Genomic DNA, 16,723 nt, shown 5'->3' on the forward strand with positions numbered 1-16,723 from the left:
TTCTTCAAAAGCCAGAAATGCTATATGGTGGAAGAGGATTTTGAGTGAAGGAGGCTCAAAAAATTATCAGACTAAATTCCCAAAGCAATATGGTGTCATAAAATAAGAAGATTGTCCTGAAGGGAGAGAGGCTTGTTATTTGTGTGTTTCAAGTATAACACTTGATTTTAAATTTCAGCTTGCCTCTATAATAAGAACTCATTTATATCCATATTTTTAAATGTTAAAAAGGACATGAAATACTATCACATGCCTTTGTAGTAATTCAGATTAATTTATCGGTCCATTTGACCCTCATGTTCTGTTTACCTTTCCAAAACAGTTATATTGTACCTTCTGTACACATTGATATATGTGAGTGAAATTTCCTAATCTTGGATGGATTTCATATATACAATAAAAGATGAGCAGAGTGAGTTATTTTTGCCTGAGCTACAGGTTAAATGGGTGATTCCCTCAATTCTCTGAGCCTCTGTGCAGAACTATGGAGGACAGCACTGTGTTTGAGAGAATGTCAAAGCCTGCCTTTCAAAGGCCATGGCTGACAAGGACTGTCCCTGTCGCAGCATATTTCTGCCTTTCTGCAGTAAACTGTTTCCTAGTGTTTTTAAAATGTATTTCATGTTTGCCCATCTGTCTGTTGAATCTACTGCTGGGCAGATGAGCCAGGACAGGGCTATTGCAGTTGCATCCTCTGCAGCGAAAGCTGAGAGATGACTTCTTGCCTTCTGAACCCTTTTATAGAGCAGCCCTCTCCTGTAATGCAGCTCACATTTGTGCTGGCTGGTGACAGGAGTGGAGGAGGTCTAGCCGTGCTATCAAATGCTGCTTCCTGTTGAAACTCGTAGTTCACGTTTATAGCTGTCACCACAAAAGGCAAATGACATTTTTACATGGAAAGCTTTCAGAGTAGTGCTCAGAGGGCTGATAAACGTGCTTTACAATCCTGGATGAGGTTAGACTGACTGCAGGGAAGATCTAACGCAGTGGACCAGCTAAGTGTTTTTATTTCTTAAATATCTTCAGATATGATTGTATCTGCAGTGGAGATTTTATCCAACAGCGTAGCCGTGCAAATGATGCAAGTGCCTAATAAGTAAGCATAAATATTAATATACAATGTGATTTTTTTTTCTTTGCTGTAGTGCTGCACAAAACCAGGACTATGTCACTGGCACAGATGAAGTACACGGATGCTTTACTTTTGTGCTCAAGGATTTGGCGCCCTGTAGCTCTGCCCATCATAACCCAACCAGAAGGTCAGAAATTTGCAGCATTTTTCTTCCTTTGTGCATCTCTTTGAGACCACCAGCCCAGTTACAAAAACAAACCTGTTCTGTGAGTCCTTATTCAGTATCCTGTTTTGCACACAGTGACACTTCATCCAGATATCTGCAAATCTGCTTTGCAGCAACACAATCTGCTTACCAAATTAAATAAGTGAAATCAGAGGGATTTCAGTAATCTCTTGAGAGCGGCTTTGTAATGTTAATGAGTTTGACTGCCACTGATAGCCGTTTTCCAGAAGGGCTTGAGGATTTTGGAGATGGTACCTAAACAGTACTTGGAAGTCTTGTTGGCTGCAGAATTGTGCCTTCACTGGGTTTTCCCAGGCTGAAGGACAGCTCTTGCTGGGGTGTCTGCATGTACAGGGAGACACGAGCGCCTGCGTGGGCGCTTTGGGCTGACAGAACCCAACATGGCTCAGCATGGACATGAGCTGTTACCTGCTGTTTCCTGTCTGCAGTTAGTCAAGGTGTGAGAATCTAACCGTTAACAGGTGGTTAGGTGGTTTCAGAGAGGAACACTTGATTAATAACAGCCTAGCAAGCATTCAAGCCCGTGGGAATAGCAGAATAATAGAAATAGTTTAGAAATAGAATAATAGAAATAGGGGGTTTTGATTTTTTATAATATTAAATTATTTTATTGAATCATAGTGTTTAAAAGAAAATGTAGGATTAAGTATAAATATTTTTTTCCTCCTTCTTTGTATCCAAGTTGTAAAAGGTCTGTCCAACGAAGAGTTGGAGTATCAGATGCAGACTTGGCCAAGGCTTAATGTAGAAACCTGATTTTCTGAGCTTATTCTAGAGCAGCAGACTTGCATCTGTTCAGCAAACTTGCCTCTTTCTAGTGTATGTCCTTGCTAAGAAGACATGCATATATGTTTTATCAAGCATGCATGATGTGATAGCAGGGCCTTGTCTGCTTCAGAAATCAAACATGTAAAAATGGTAATAGCTGTATCCTTTTAATCACGGGCTAGTTTGTATGGAGAAAAAAAACAATTTCTTTTTTCTAGCACATCATGTAATGCATTTTGGGAGGGGTGCCAAATGTGTTCTCATTCCTAGTTTTGTTTTTGTGCAAGGGTGTTCTAAATGAGAATAATCAGCACTACAGAGTATATGACAGTAGCTACATATTTTCTACCTAAGAATTTTGAAAGGGTTTTCCATCAAAGATAGAATTTTAAGTTACTGGAAGTCTAGCATCTGGCCTTGAAAATATGTTCTGATGCTTGCATACAGGTCTTTATCTGCTACTGTTTCAACCAAGTCTACCAACTTGTTTTAATGCATGAGGTACTTTCCAGATTTGGGCTGTTCTGGGGCCCCGCTCTGTGTTTTCGCACATTTGTCAAGGAACAATAATATATTTGATGGATGCTGGGTGTTAACACATGTTGAGGGAAACTTTCCTCCAGCCAGAGCACTTTGAATCCAGTTGTCATCATTCTGTTCCTTCTGGATTGATGTTAATTTTCTGTGATGCAGCTGGGGCTAGAAGTGGACTCAACAATTTTCAGTTCATATGTTCTTCCAAGCAGCAAGTGAAGGAAACAACCTTTCTTAATTCAAGAAGCTGTTCTGCCATATCATTCCAAAGGGTTATGAACAATCCTAGCAATTCAACACTTGTTAGCTTTTATTTTGCATCTTACTTGGGTAATTGTTTAAAATGTTGAGAAAGAGCAGAAGGTGACTGGCAACCCCCAAGGGTAGGAGGGTTTGTGTAATTCAATAGCAGATGACTTTTGAGATTTTCTTGTTTTCTTGTGTTGTATAACCTGTCCATGAGAACTCTTAAGCCCATTGGGGTTTGAATGTTTTGCTGCTGGCTCATAGCTTGCTCATGTCCTCTGGCTTACTCTGTTCTGATAAAACATGACTTGTAATTTAGAAGAAAATTATGTAAATTAACATGTTAAGTTCTTACCAAGGCATTGTAAACTTCAGTTTTAAAGGTCAGCTTAAAGAAAACATAATCTTTTTGATGTTGTACTTTTGGGGTGATTTTAATTGGCAGAACGGGCAAGGGGGCACACTGGTGATGATGATGATATTTAACAGATAGCAGCATGAGCTGTGTTGAGTAAAACTGGGCAACAAAGTCTTTGAATACAATTAGTTTCTACTCTTAAATTTTAATCTCAGAATAAACTGATTTAGCATGGTCCAAAACTAATCAGTTTAGTACCTACTATTATAGTTATTTTACTATATATACTGTTTGACACAAGATGTTGCAGTCATAAGCTATGGTCATCAAGGAGGATGTGATACTTCCAGTCCTGTGGCAAAATGTGTTCTCTCAGAGTGATCTCAATGAACCCTTTTTTTGCTACAAGTTTTATATTGCTCCTGAAGATCAGTCTGGCTGCTGCTTTTGATACCCAAATAGAAGGGGGGAAAAAGCATTGATGGTGTGTGGTTGTCTTTTCCTATTGTGTCTGTACTGGTGATACCCAGGCACTAATCTGTATTGATATACCTCAACTTTTAATAATCATAGATGTTATGTATTTATTTATCAATATTAAGGACCAGAAAATTCTTTGCTAGGATGTTAAAGGTTTTTTAGGTAGCTGAGGTCTCACTTGAAAGCTGTGTGGAATTGTGGTTTTTGGATTAAATTGCCTTGAAAGATTGTTTCCAACACCACTCTTTGCTGCCTGCCATCTGCTCCAAGGGCTGTTTCTTTTTTCAGCTGTGAAACGCAGCCAATTTGGCCCCTGTTCCTCAGGGTTTTGGGAGGAAGAGCTTCTCCCCAGCTGTTGCCGAGAGGAATTCCCTGCAACTCTTAAATGTCCCAGAAAGGGGTGAAAGCAGAATGAAACCTGACAATGGACATTGCCAGGCAGAACTGTGCTCAGTGAACTCTGCTCAGTTTGGGTCAGAATATCTGTCAGTTCTGGGCTGAGCTACGTGGCTGAATATGTTGGTGCTGAGTGTGTGTCAGAGGCAGACTTGGAGCTTTTCATGTACCCCTTCCTTTCCCCAGTTCTGGCCAACCAAGGGTGTGATATGGACAAACCAGGGCTGAGTCTTGGCTTAGAGATGAATGCTTGGATCTAGCAATGGCCTTAACAGTAGATGCAAATTCTTTCAGATCTATACAAAATATTAAAGCAAGACCTCTTAGATGAAGCATTTTTCTTCTCACCTACAAGCTTGGGGTGTTGCATATGAAAATCTACAATGCTCCCAAATCCCAGACCTTTATTTTTGGGCAGTTCCCCATGGTTGTTCATGCAGAAGTAAGGGATTTTTGCAGGTAGGAATATTTTTGTTTGGTTTGTTGGGATTTTTTTGACTATCTGAGACGTATTAGAATATTACAAACTAACCTATTATTTGATGTCTTTCTGTTGGCTTTCCATGACTTATTTTGGGTTCAGTGAGTAAAGTTAGTTAGCAATTTTTTTCAAAACATCAGCTATATGTATTTTTCCTTAGGCCAAATCTTGTACATTGAATTATTTTATATTCCAGTAGTTCCCCCCCCTCCTCCCTCCCTGTAATGGCTCCTACTTCTGTAATGCTGCTAGAGATTTCCATTTTCATAACACAGCTGTAATGCTTGGTCACTATATTTTCAATTTTTGTTTGCTGTGCCTAAATTGTAGAGTGTGAGTCACATATTCCTGTTATTCTTTAAATACAGACTACATCATCATACAGACATTTGGAACTGATAGTTTTCCAAAGTGCTCAAGTCTGTGTCCATGACACCCATCCACTCCTCCCGTCTGCTAAGACCACCACCTTTGAATGGAGGAGGTGCTGATTTCAGTGGCAGGACATCTTTCTCTGGTGCTGCTGTTATCTCCTCTGCTGTCACTGCTTCCACTCTTAAGTGGTGTCTGGCTTGGCAACTACCTCATTTCCTTGTGTTTCATTTGGAGACCTGCCTACCATTTCAACTGCAACATGAAACTTAGTTCAATAAACAAACTCAATATTTGACCTTCTAACAATCAGGGCGTGACTGAGAGGGCTCTGCTCCTGGGGCTGCCTAGCCAGGAGTGCAGGTGTAGGTGCTGAGTACCTACTCTGGACATGTTTCCTGTCTTTAATGTTGTCATGGAGGGCCTTCATGCTTCTGCATTCTCCTCATGTGAATGCTCACAGATGGTACTGCACTTCTCCTGAGAGTAGATAGTATTACTATGCTATGAATAATTTTAATATATAATTTGTATTTATATTTGTGATTTTGTATATTATATATAGATCTATTTTTATATACACATATGAAAATGGTTATCTGTGAACCTCAGCCAGCAACCACACCAGCCACTCACTCACTCCCCCAAGGTAAGATGGGGGACCAAATCAGAAGAGCAACAGTGAGGAAACTCATGCACTGTGATAAAGGTCATTTAATAAGCAAAGTGGAACAAGGAATTGATTTCCCACTTCCCATTGCAGGCAGGTGTTCAGCCATCCCCAGGAACGGAAGGCTCCATCACCATGATGTTACTTGGGAAGACAAATGCTATCATCACCCTAAACATCCCTCTGACCTTCTTCCCCCAGCTTTATATGCTGAGCATGACACCACATGGTCTGGAATGTCCCTGGGATCAGTTGGGGCCAGCTATCCCAGCTGTATTTCCTCCCAGTTTCTTGTGCACCCTCAGCCTACACAATGGTGGGGTGGATGAGAGGCAGAAAAAGCCTTCACTCTATGTAAGCACTGCTCAGCAGCACTGAAAACATCCCTGTTTTCAGCACAAATCCAAAACTTAGCCCCATACTAGTTACTGTAAAGAAAATTAACCCTACCCCAACCAAAACCAGCACAACCTGTCTAACCCAATGTCCATCTTTTAATTTTCAGTGTGAACCTGCGACAGTCCAGAAGCAAAACCTTGTGGTGGTACTGACTGAAAATAATGCTGATGTACCTGAAAAAATTAAAAGAATATTTTATGAACAGTAATCTCACAAACTGAGATTATACATATACATCTATATATTCTATCATAAAAGCTAAGTTCTAATTAAATCTTCTGAAAACAAAACAAAAAGAATAGCACTGCCAGGAAACAAGAAAAATACTAATTGATTAAAAACAGAAATGCAACTGTTTTTAATCCTATAACATGGCATGTAATGAAGTTAAAAATACTTTGTATTGCACAAAAAAGAAAAAAAAAGACAAAATGTAAGAACTTTAAATTAGCGAAGTCTCCTAAAGTAAGTTTATATTAGTAGTGTAGTAAAAACAGCATTTATTGTGCTGTGAATTATTATCACAGAGTGGAAGTAACAGACAGGCTTGTCATGCACTGTTCATTTTGCTCTTTAGATTATTGCCCTTTCTTTCCCTTTGTTGTTTTTTTAATTAAAAAAAAGAAAGTTGATTTATTTTGTAAGATTTGATGTTGATACTCTGTTTCTTTCTCTGTGTGTACATTAACTGCTGTAACAGGCCTGACTGTGCTCTCTGGGTGCTGCAGCAGTGCCAATGATTAATACAAATGCTGCTGAGAGATTATTACAGCAAAGGCAGCACCAGATCACGGAGAGGAAGGCAGTAGTAGCATCCAGGAATTTCTGAACTTTCGGTTCAGACCAGCCACCAGGTCTCCTCCAGTAAATTGCTACACATCTTGCTGCTCTTATCCTCATTACTTAGAGAAAATAATACTTTCTCAGTGCAATGTAAGGTGAGTATAGATAATAGAAAACCTCTATAAGTTTTAAATGGAAGAAAGTGTTGGTTTTAAACTGTGTTGTTTGCGATTTTTTTTAACTATCGTGCACATCTTTGTTTTAAATCTTATTTGTGGGGAAAAAAAAATCAACATTACTTGAGAAATTACACTCGTTGTCTTCTTTTGCAGGAATTAGACTGGTATGCTTTAGCATTTGCCTGACATTAATAAGCTGGAGTGTGGCTTATTAATGGGAACTACTGTCCACAGTATGTCTATATGGAGTGGTGGAGACAGAGCAATCCCTTTAGGGTTGCCAGATAACCAGTGAGAACTGGAGAGCAAGTGCATCCTGAACAGTACATCCAACCTTCTGCCCATGTGACACACATGAAATAAAATATTTTGTGGTCAGCTGCAGAGCAGCACAAATATCCTCTCCTGATTTCCTTTCCCTCAGGAAAGGACTCATCCTGAGTCCTCAAGATGATTTTGTACCATTATCAGAGCGAGTATTGTGAATTTGAACAAATACATACATTATTCTTTTTGCAAAGAACTCCCATGTACAGTTTATAATTAAATGACTTAATCATTCCAATTCAATCAACCTACATAAACATCAAATATCAAAAAGGAATCTCTGTTCCTGTAGTCCTTCACTGCCTCCACAGACTTGTTCTCAGCAATATAAATGATGTTTGTTCTCCTGTTACTGCATCTCCAGATAATGAGCAGTTTTATTATAGTTGAAGTATTATCCCAGCATGTATTTGTGAGAAGTATATGACAATGAAATAGTAATTTTTCATTATTTTTCTTAATATCTTTAGACCATCTATGCATCTGATAAATATTTATACTCAGCTTTTTAGAGAAATATGTTCTTCTTTTCTAAATTACCCTCCACTGTAGTTGTTTTATATGACTTTCCCCTCCCCCCCTTTTTATCCATCATAAAGCTGTTTTTAAGGTCATCTCAGTATTATGCATAAGTGCTTTTCCTTCTCTGTTTGTTGGGAATGTGATCTTTGGACAAAGGAAGCATTATTTAGTTAGAGGAATTTTAAGTTTTACTTTAGATCTATTACAGACGGCTATGAAGTATTTTGTTTGCTGTGAATCTATATCTGGGTGCTAAAATTATAATGATACTTTTAGAAGCATTACTTAATGATCTTGTTTTCAAGTAGATGATCACAAAAAGGGGTATTATGAGATATTCAAAAGGATTCTATTTCTTACAAGATTTGTTCCTTTTTTATTTGAATGTCCCCCAATCATACAAGGTTAATTACAACTAATTATGGAAAAATCTTTTTTGTAGTTACACTTGGATTCACAATGTAGTTCCCAAAAGGAAAAAAACAAACCAAAACAAAACAAAGAAACCCTCCATTTGATTATATTGCTTTCTGCAAAGATAAACTCTGAGGCAGCAAGTTTGGCTAATCTGGGAGAATGACTGCCCCAAAATACACCATTTTCAGGGGTAAAAAAATGAGAATGAGAGATTTAAGTGCCAGAGGGCTGTGTGTGGATGTCCTGTTTGTCCTTATTTTTTAAGCTATATTCTATTTCCTAGTAAGTATTAAATATGAGACCAGTTCTTCTGATGAGGGCATTGTTTCCTTCTACTGCTGTTACATTTATGTTGGTGATTGTTAGATGCGTCCATTCACAGGAAACACACTCTCCTGTTTTAATTTTGGTCTCATCTAAAAATAGAGATTCTACATCAGAAAAGCATAAGAGAAGATGAGTGACATGTATAAAGGAAATATCAAGCAGCAAGAGAAAGACCAGCTATATTCTATCCAAAAAATCTTATCTCTATGTAGCACTTAAAACTAATTATGAGGAAATAAAGACGTTGCCCTCTAAAATCTTGACCGTTAAAATCCAGCTGTTTGTTGCTGCACCCTAATCCTTTTTGCCTTCTAGTTCTCTGGAACTGTGGAATTTTAATTTAAGGGGTGTTTAGTGAATTTATTTTCAGAATTGTGAATCTCCCTGTCACCAACCTCAATAATGCAGATCAAGTGTGAGGAACATTGTCTTAGTGACTAGAAAGAGCTCACTGGTACATATTTCTTGACTGCCCCTTGTTCTGTGCAAGGCAAGAGTCATTAGTGACCTGGGCAGTATAGAAAATGCATGTGGGGTGGGTCTGTTTTCTTTCTAATTTAGGAAAGTAAAGATGTGTGTCCTCATTGCAGATCTTTACAGGTAATTTAAACTGCAACATGTACATATATTAAGTCTATTTGTAATAGTTCTCCACATTTTTTATTATTATACTCTTGATGTTTGGATAATTTTCAAGTATTTTTTATTATCTTTCCATCTCAAGTGAATGTTAAATGTGGCCTTGCACAACTCTGGGTATGTTAAATGTAATTGGCAGTATTACTGATATTTGCAGCCTGCACAGTTTCAAAGGATGGCATTATAATGAGTCATTTTTCACTTAATCATCCTTTTTTCCTCTGCCAGTGTAGGCTAAGTTAACTCCACTGATCACTAAAGGAGAATTTGAACCTATATTTTTATTGCCAGTGATGTCAGAATTCATATGAAAGAATTAATACAAAGCCTTCTATGTACTGAGTGGAAAAATATAGTGCAGTGAAAGCTACCTGTTTATGTGTTGGTCTTTGTATTGAGAAAAAAATGTGCTTCATGACTTCTTACTCCATTATATCAGACCCAGGAGAGTTTGATGCCCTTTGCAAGTATAGGAATGAATGCAGAAGTGTTTCAGCAGATGTCAAAATTGTGCATTGGTTTGTATTTTTTCTGTTTTAAAATAATTTTGCTTTTGGAAATACTTTTGTCCTGCCAGGATTAAAAAAAAATTAGTTTTGTGTGTATGTCCAGTATTTACTTACCTGTTGCAAGGCAGCTTTGCCCTTCCATAGTGCTTCACACAAGCATCACAGAGCTCTGTAGCAGCTGTAGTGACACGAAAGCATTTGAAAACAACAGCCCAAAGCCTGGATTTAAAATTCCCAACAGGTGGAACAGAGCTTACTGCACTTGCTAATGTCTTTCCAGGCTTTTTAACTACTATAAAGAAAAGCCTTTTGTTGCTGTTTTCAAACAGAGCATAATATTTGCCAGGGAGTCAATTATTTAAGAAAAAATTAGTAGTTACTAAACAGGAGAAAAGTTTGGCAACTGTAAGTGAAGGGGGGAAATTGTGGTGAAAGATGGTAGAATAACTTAAGATGTATATGGGTAATATTGAGTCTTGCATGAGTCACATAAAGCATTTAAGAAATCAATGATTTCCACACTTATCAAAGCATATACTTTGTTTGCTTCAGTGGTACATTAAAATGATGCAGTGTTTTAATAGCTGCAATTTTGTTTAGTTTAAAAGAATGGCTGTTAGCAGAAGTGGAGTATATCAGAAGGTTGGAGATGTTGGACTGATGTTTTGTAAGCCATGAAACAGATTGGTTTTTGTTCTTTTTACAAGGAGAAAATTTTTTTTAAAAGTATCTAATTTTGAGTTGAAGATTTTATGCAGTTGTGTTTTGTCTACAAATTAATGCTACAAAAAGTTATTGCCAATGCCTAAATGAGACATTCTGAGTCTTTTGAGATTGTGTTTATCTTCCCTTTTATACTTAGCGGTGAAAATGGTTTTGCTTATAAAGTGTACTTTTATATGTTTTTTTTTTATTTTTAGTTATAGGGCTGTCTGACTCTTACCTGTACTGATTAACAGAAAATTAAGAGAAAATGTAGACACACTCATCCAAAAGTTTTGTTTCAGCATATAAGCTTATAAACTTCAAAATTTAAGATATTGTGTAAAAATGTGAAGCTGAAATGGTACTATTGCATTAATATGATATCCCTTTTCTTTTGCTGTGTGTATAAAGTTCCTTGAAGAGCTGTGTATGCTTTGGATGCTTTTGCAGAACTGTTTTGTATCCTGTACTGTTTGTCCTGTTAAGGCAACCTTTGCCCAGTGCAGTTGTCTTTGCTTTTGGCTCTCTCATGCCAGTGTCTCTGACTCCAGAGTAAATGCTTAAGAGCTAATTAGTTGCAATGATCAATATTTCTCTCTTACCTCAATAATTCTTAAAGACCTCTGAAAACTGAAAAACTGACTCCCAAAGGTGATTGCAACTTGTAATTTCTTTTTGCTCTACGTGAAGTTATATAATCCTTCAGCACATTACATGGTTGTCCTGTGGCATTAGGGTATTAGTCCTAATGGAAAGACATAGTTATTACAAACAATTCCAAATTTCACAGTGTGTATCTTAATAGCAGAAAGGGATTTTCTCTTGATTAGAAAGAAAAATGGGTGGCAAAATCAGGAAGAAATGCTTGTTACATAGGGGGATCCCCTGGAGGCTTAATTACTGAAAAAAACAAATAGGATGTAAATGTTCAAGATGTTTACAGGTTAAACATTCCATAAGTATCTTTTAAATAAGAGTATCTGCAGCCTTGGAGCAGCTAATTGCTCAAGAATCACAGCCATTTATGCTGCCTCATTTTCCCCTGGGATCGACACTCACAACAGGATAATTCTTACCCTGATATAAGTGTCACAGTAGGGACTCGGTGTAATTTGCTGATATGATATCAAAAATAGCATTAATGTAATTACATTTTGCACTTGTAATGTTTCACAGGCAATAATAAAACTGAAAATTACTCTTTTATTTTATTTTTGTTCTTATATAACCTGGCCATTCCCCACCAGAATCCTTTTCTTTTCTCTCTCTTTTTCCTCTGAAGGTACAGCACTGAAGTTACTAAAAACTTTTGAGGCTTTTTCAGCATCTTCAGTGCAGAGTTGTATCCAATAATCAGAGTTGAAGAACAAGCTGGTGTAGGGATTACACTGTTGAACTTGTGAGATGTTCCGTAGACTAAGCTGATGCATTGTGTGACCTGCCTTGAGTACTGTTCCACTGCAGTTTAAATTGAACCCTTTGTTCTTCTCTTTTTCCGGTGGAAAAGTTAACTGTGCAGAGTTTTGCTGGTGTTGTTTGAATGTATTTCAGTTGATAAAATTAAATCCTGGTGTTGAAAAAATAAATTCTCTGTAAGGCTGACTTGAGGATTGAGCAGCCTATGCAAGGGAGCTCAGCATTCATAGCTCTGACCTGGTTGGACAGTTGTTCTTACAGCACTAGTGGGAATGCAATGCCAAGCGACTACATTAAGAAAACCAGACCGTACTTTGTTGGCAATTGGCATAGAGATCTGGGTTTAAATTGAACTGCTCTAGTTTACACCAGGTGACAGAATGACCTGAGTGTTCCTCACTTAGGGCAAAGAAAATAAATTTAATTACTATTTAGACTCGATCAGACATTTTACAAAGCTTTGTAGTAAGTTGGTGGTGTTTCTTTCAAATCTTTTATCAGTTTCTGGAAAATGCACAAGGCCTGAGAAACACTTTCTTATTAACACATGATACCTTGTTTAGATGATATTTGTCATCTTATTTAGATATTTTAGATTAGATTTACAACTTTGGTATTAAAGAAAGGATGATTGCTCTGGTCCAAAGAAGCAAAGGTATCCCAGAGATTACAGACATGTGGGATCAGTCTTTAAGCTTTTGGTAATGTAGAGTAATGCAGACAACCTGAAGAACTGGTGGTAAGGTTCAAACTAGCCAGAGTGACTGGTCCAGGGGTTGGCTTGCAAAACCTCCACGAGCTGCCCCATTGAAAGCTGCTCTGTGAGTCGGCTCTGCTTCATCCAGACCTCTGTTGAGTTCTTACAGGGGAAAAAAGGTGTTTGTTCACCTGACTCTGAGGGACTCACTGCCTGTGGCTGTTTCCTGCCATAGATGGCATGAAAATGAACAGAGGAGCCTTGTGGGACTGAATGTTTATTTTTGCAGCTGTTATAAGCTCAATATCAAGAAACAGCCATTTAAAAAGAGATTGCTCTTCATTGCAAGAGGCACTCTGAGCATCTCAGAATAAAGCCTAAAATTGAAGGATAATATAGATGATGTATTTGAGGACTCTCTTGCAATGGGCTAAGTCCCACAGAGAAAACAAAAAGGCACATTTGAATATAATTTCATTTTGCCATTGAACAGTGCTAGAGACCCTTTTTGCAGATAGACAAATGCTTGTCATTACTTTATGCTCAAAGGCAACATTGAAAGTGACCTGGAACAGGCAGGAACTGACTTTTTTCTCCTAATATGATATGAAAGTTTTATCGTATTAGGAATTTTCTGTCATGGTGGATTAGTATCAGGTCATATTAACGTTCATTTTTACTAACTTACAATGAAACGTGCTAACGTGACTACACTTCACTATCACATGAGGAAAAAAGCAGAATGATTTTATATTAATGTGATACCATAGGAAGATTTTAATACCTCTGTCCCATGACAAGTAGGAAGAAGTTAAAAATAAAATAAAATATAATGGCGTGGTACAAGGAATTTATGTGGGGGGCTTTTTCCCAAGGATGAAACTCCTTCCCTTACCCTCCCCACCCCCAACATCCTGTCCATATTTGTTTAATGGTTTCTGGATTTTTGAAGTGATTAATTTTGAAGTATTTTGGACCTGATTTTGTAATTATGGTTGCTCTTCCATTTCTAACTAAAAGTCATTGGGAACTGCAAATACTGAGTACCTATACAAAACAACCCAAGGTGTTTCAGGCTGATTATCTCTTTACTTCAGCAAAGCAAGTGTTGACTTTTCAAAATGTTGACCTAGCAGCCAAATTGAAAAAAAAAAAAAAAGAAAAAACTAAAAACAGGAGGGGGAGGAACAAAAAAAAAAAGAAAAAAAGAAAAGCCATCATATTGTGTCCATGCTCCATTATGCACAGAATGCTGTGGCCAGAAATAATTAACACACACTAAGGGTGGCAGTTAGTCATTTGGCTGTATGATTGTACCTGCAAGGTTTCTTTCATCTGGAGCCAAAATCTGATAAAAATGGATAATGTTTGAAACATTCAGTCCAATCTAAATTATGACCAGAAAAGGCTTGAGTTTAATCTTTGCTCCCAATTTCATACAGGACAAAGTAGATGAGTTTGTCTCCTAGACTTAAATTGAAGTCATCTCTGGTTCTAAAAGTCTATAGTATGGCTTTCAATGTTTCCTTTTGATACAGATAACAATCCTAAAGCTTTGGTCTAAAATAAAAGGGATGGAAACCTTTCAAAAATTCCAAAGAGGTGATACATTAAAACAGACTTATTTTCAAAAGGGTGGGATTCCTTCATTAGGTGATATCCATGAAATATGACTGGATTTCCCTCTAGAAGGTGATGAAACATATTTACACCAGGTCAGAGGACATGGGCACTCTTCTTGCTGCATGTGCTCTCTGACCTGCCAAGAGCCTTTACTTCAGGCTCTTGGCAGGTAAGGGGAGGAGAACACCACTCCATCACCCTCCCTTTTTCAGTGTGAAGGGAACAGCTGTATTTTCCACTTGCTATTCCAGGTAGTACCAGTGGCCTTGTGACTGGTCTGGAGCTACTTATCCTTTTGCTTTTCGTCATGCTTGTCCTTCATGGGCTCTTCAGTGATGACTTCCAGAACTCTGGAGCTGCAGGGAAGGCCTGGAGATGTTGTGCCAGCTCCTGTGTTTTAACACTTATAAATGAGATAGGCCTTTGTGCTCAAAAGAATGGGAAAGGCAGGCAGAACTGGTGGGCTCTCAGCCTGTCTCACAGGACAGGACACTCTCTCCATCAACTGGAGACTTCAGCACTGCTGTCACGGTGAGGAACAAGTCTCTCTGAAGTTTTTAGGTCAGTATATTGAAAACATGTTTGTTAATGACAGGTAGTCATTTAAAAGCTCTTTCAGATTAGAGATCCCAGCTCTTCATCCCAGTGCTGTCCCCGTAGGTTCAGAAGCTTCTCATCAGAATGGCCTCAATTAAATCGGCAGCACCGCTATCTGTAGATTACTGCTTTCCATCATTTATGCTGTACTATCTCTCTCTTCAGACTGATTTTTAATTTTTATGTTTGCAATTATAAGTGATTTATAGGAAAATTCATTGCACGACCTGCCCAGAATCATTAAATTTGCCTGGGTTGAATAACCTGATGTTCACCTGGAAATAACCACATCAGTGACATTATCTTACTGAATTTCAGCTACCTTAGAAGTACAGCGCTTATCTTTTCTTCTGGTGATTTTTTTTTACTCTCAAGTACAGTGGCAGGGGAGGGGGGAACATTTTTAATTCATAAGAGGTAATTAGCCAAGTCTGAAAGGTGTGCACTAATTACAGAATGCTGTATGTCTTGTGTAGCTGATTGCAGCACAAGTTTCTGAATGGTAGCTGTAATTTTTTTCCAAAGACTGTTCAGTAATTTGAAATGTTATTAGAGGATTAACTTTCCATACGAAAAGCTAAACTAATACTTATTATACAGATTATAACAGCGAGTGGGCTAAGAAGCTGTTGAGGCCATTATTTTGCAGGGTGTAGTCACTGCCAAAGACTGAGGAGAGTGCTGGATAACCATCCAGGCAGGGCAATATGCAGAGCTCCATCGTCTGCTGCTCCTCATCCCTCCTACCTCTGCCAACACGAGGCAAGCTGATGGGCTCCATTACGAAGATGACTCCAAAATGAAGAGGCAGAGGAGAAAAGGTGTGGGGGATTGTTTTTTGCTATATTGTTCTGATATGGTTGCAAATCAATCAAACCGTGCTGATCTTTGCAAATTTTTGGCTGTTTTGGAATGATGTTGTCATCTTATTTAGAAGCCAATCTTTGAAGAAAGACTATTATAGGTTTATTACTTTGAGAAAACAGCCAAGCAGTACACCTTTAGGTATTTCAGTTTTCTTGATCCTACGTAAAGTTAGTTTTTGCAGTCAGCATTTTTAAACCCCATTAAATATCTTGTTTTGATTTACTCTCTGTGGTGGTGTTAGCTGTTGTTTATTCTCCCTCTCTCCTCCTCAGGTTTTATGCTCTTCTGGAGTCATATATTTTCTCTTTGTGTGACCTCTGATATTTGTTCAACACATGGGAAATCAAAGTGGATTCCTCCAATCTGAAAGCACGAGGCCACAGCTGGAGTTAAAGGCTTGTAGCTACAGTGAAAAGCTCCCATTCCCCATGAACAAGGCAAGAGCAAAGGCAGACCTAATTTTAAATGAAGGCCATACAGCTGTGATCGTGGAGAATGGATGTGGGAGTATGTGGTGTAGTAGTTCATGCCAGTGGAGATACAGAAGGAAGCTCTTTAATTTCTCTGCTGAATGAGTTGAAACTTAAGTGTGGGGCTCAGACTGGGGTGGGGCTGTAAAAATCACACAAATCAGTGGATGGAAAATACCTGTGTACAGGTTATACCTCCAGGGGAAATTGTAACCCTATGTTGGAAAAGAAAGGACTGCGTGGTAAAATCTGCTACCTTTTTAATTCTCTACCTTGGTTTAGTGTCAAATTCCAATGCCACCTTCACCACCAGCTCCACTCCTCCCCTCCGCCCCAAAAAAGGAAACAATCCTGCCATCATTGCTGAAAGAAATTACTTTTGGGTAAATATATACTAATTGCATCATATTATTTGCACTGAGTTGTATTCTTTGCCTTGGAAAGCACCTGGTCAGTCCAAGTGTAATTCTTCATTAATAATTTAAAACAGATTTCCTTATGACTCTTTTCCTTTTTGCCTTCATTCTGGATTCTTTGATAGATCAGCTAGCAGAGTTCTTCCTAAAAGGAGTTGAATTTTCTCTTTAACAAAGGTCCAAACTATCTTATTGAAAAGTAAATT

General features: G+C 38.1%; 1 long non-coding RNA gene across 1 annotated transcript; it reads left to right on the plus strand.

The window, feature by feature from the left end:
- The first annotated feature begins 1,188 nt into the window (after positions 1–1,188).
- Positions 1,189–16,140, plus strand: LOC139673725 (uncharacterized). Its single transcript, XR_011698187.1, has 3 exons — positions 1,189–1,259; positions 15,414–15,585; positions 15,904–16,140. It is a non-coding gene; the product is annotated as an uncharacterized lncRNA (long non-coding RNA).
- Positions 16,141–16,723: the final 583 nt, after the last annotated feature.

This window comes from Pithys albifrons, chromosome 6 (genome assembly GCF_047495875.1).
Source record: "Pithys albifrons albifrons isolate INPA30051 chromosome 6, PitAlb_v1, whole genome shotgun sequence".
Taxonomy (NCBI): domain Eukaryota; kingdom Metazoa; phylum Chordata; class Aves; order Passeriformes; family Thamnophilidae; genus Pithys; species Pithys albifrons.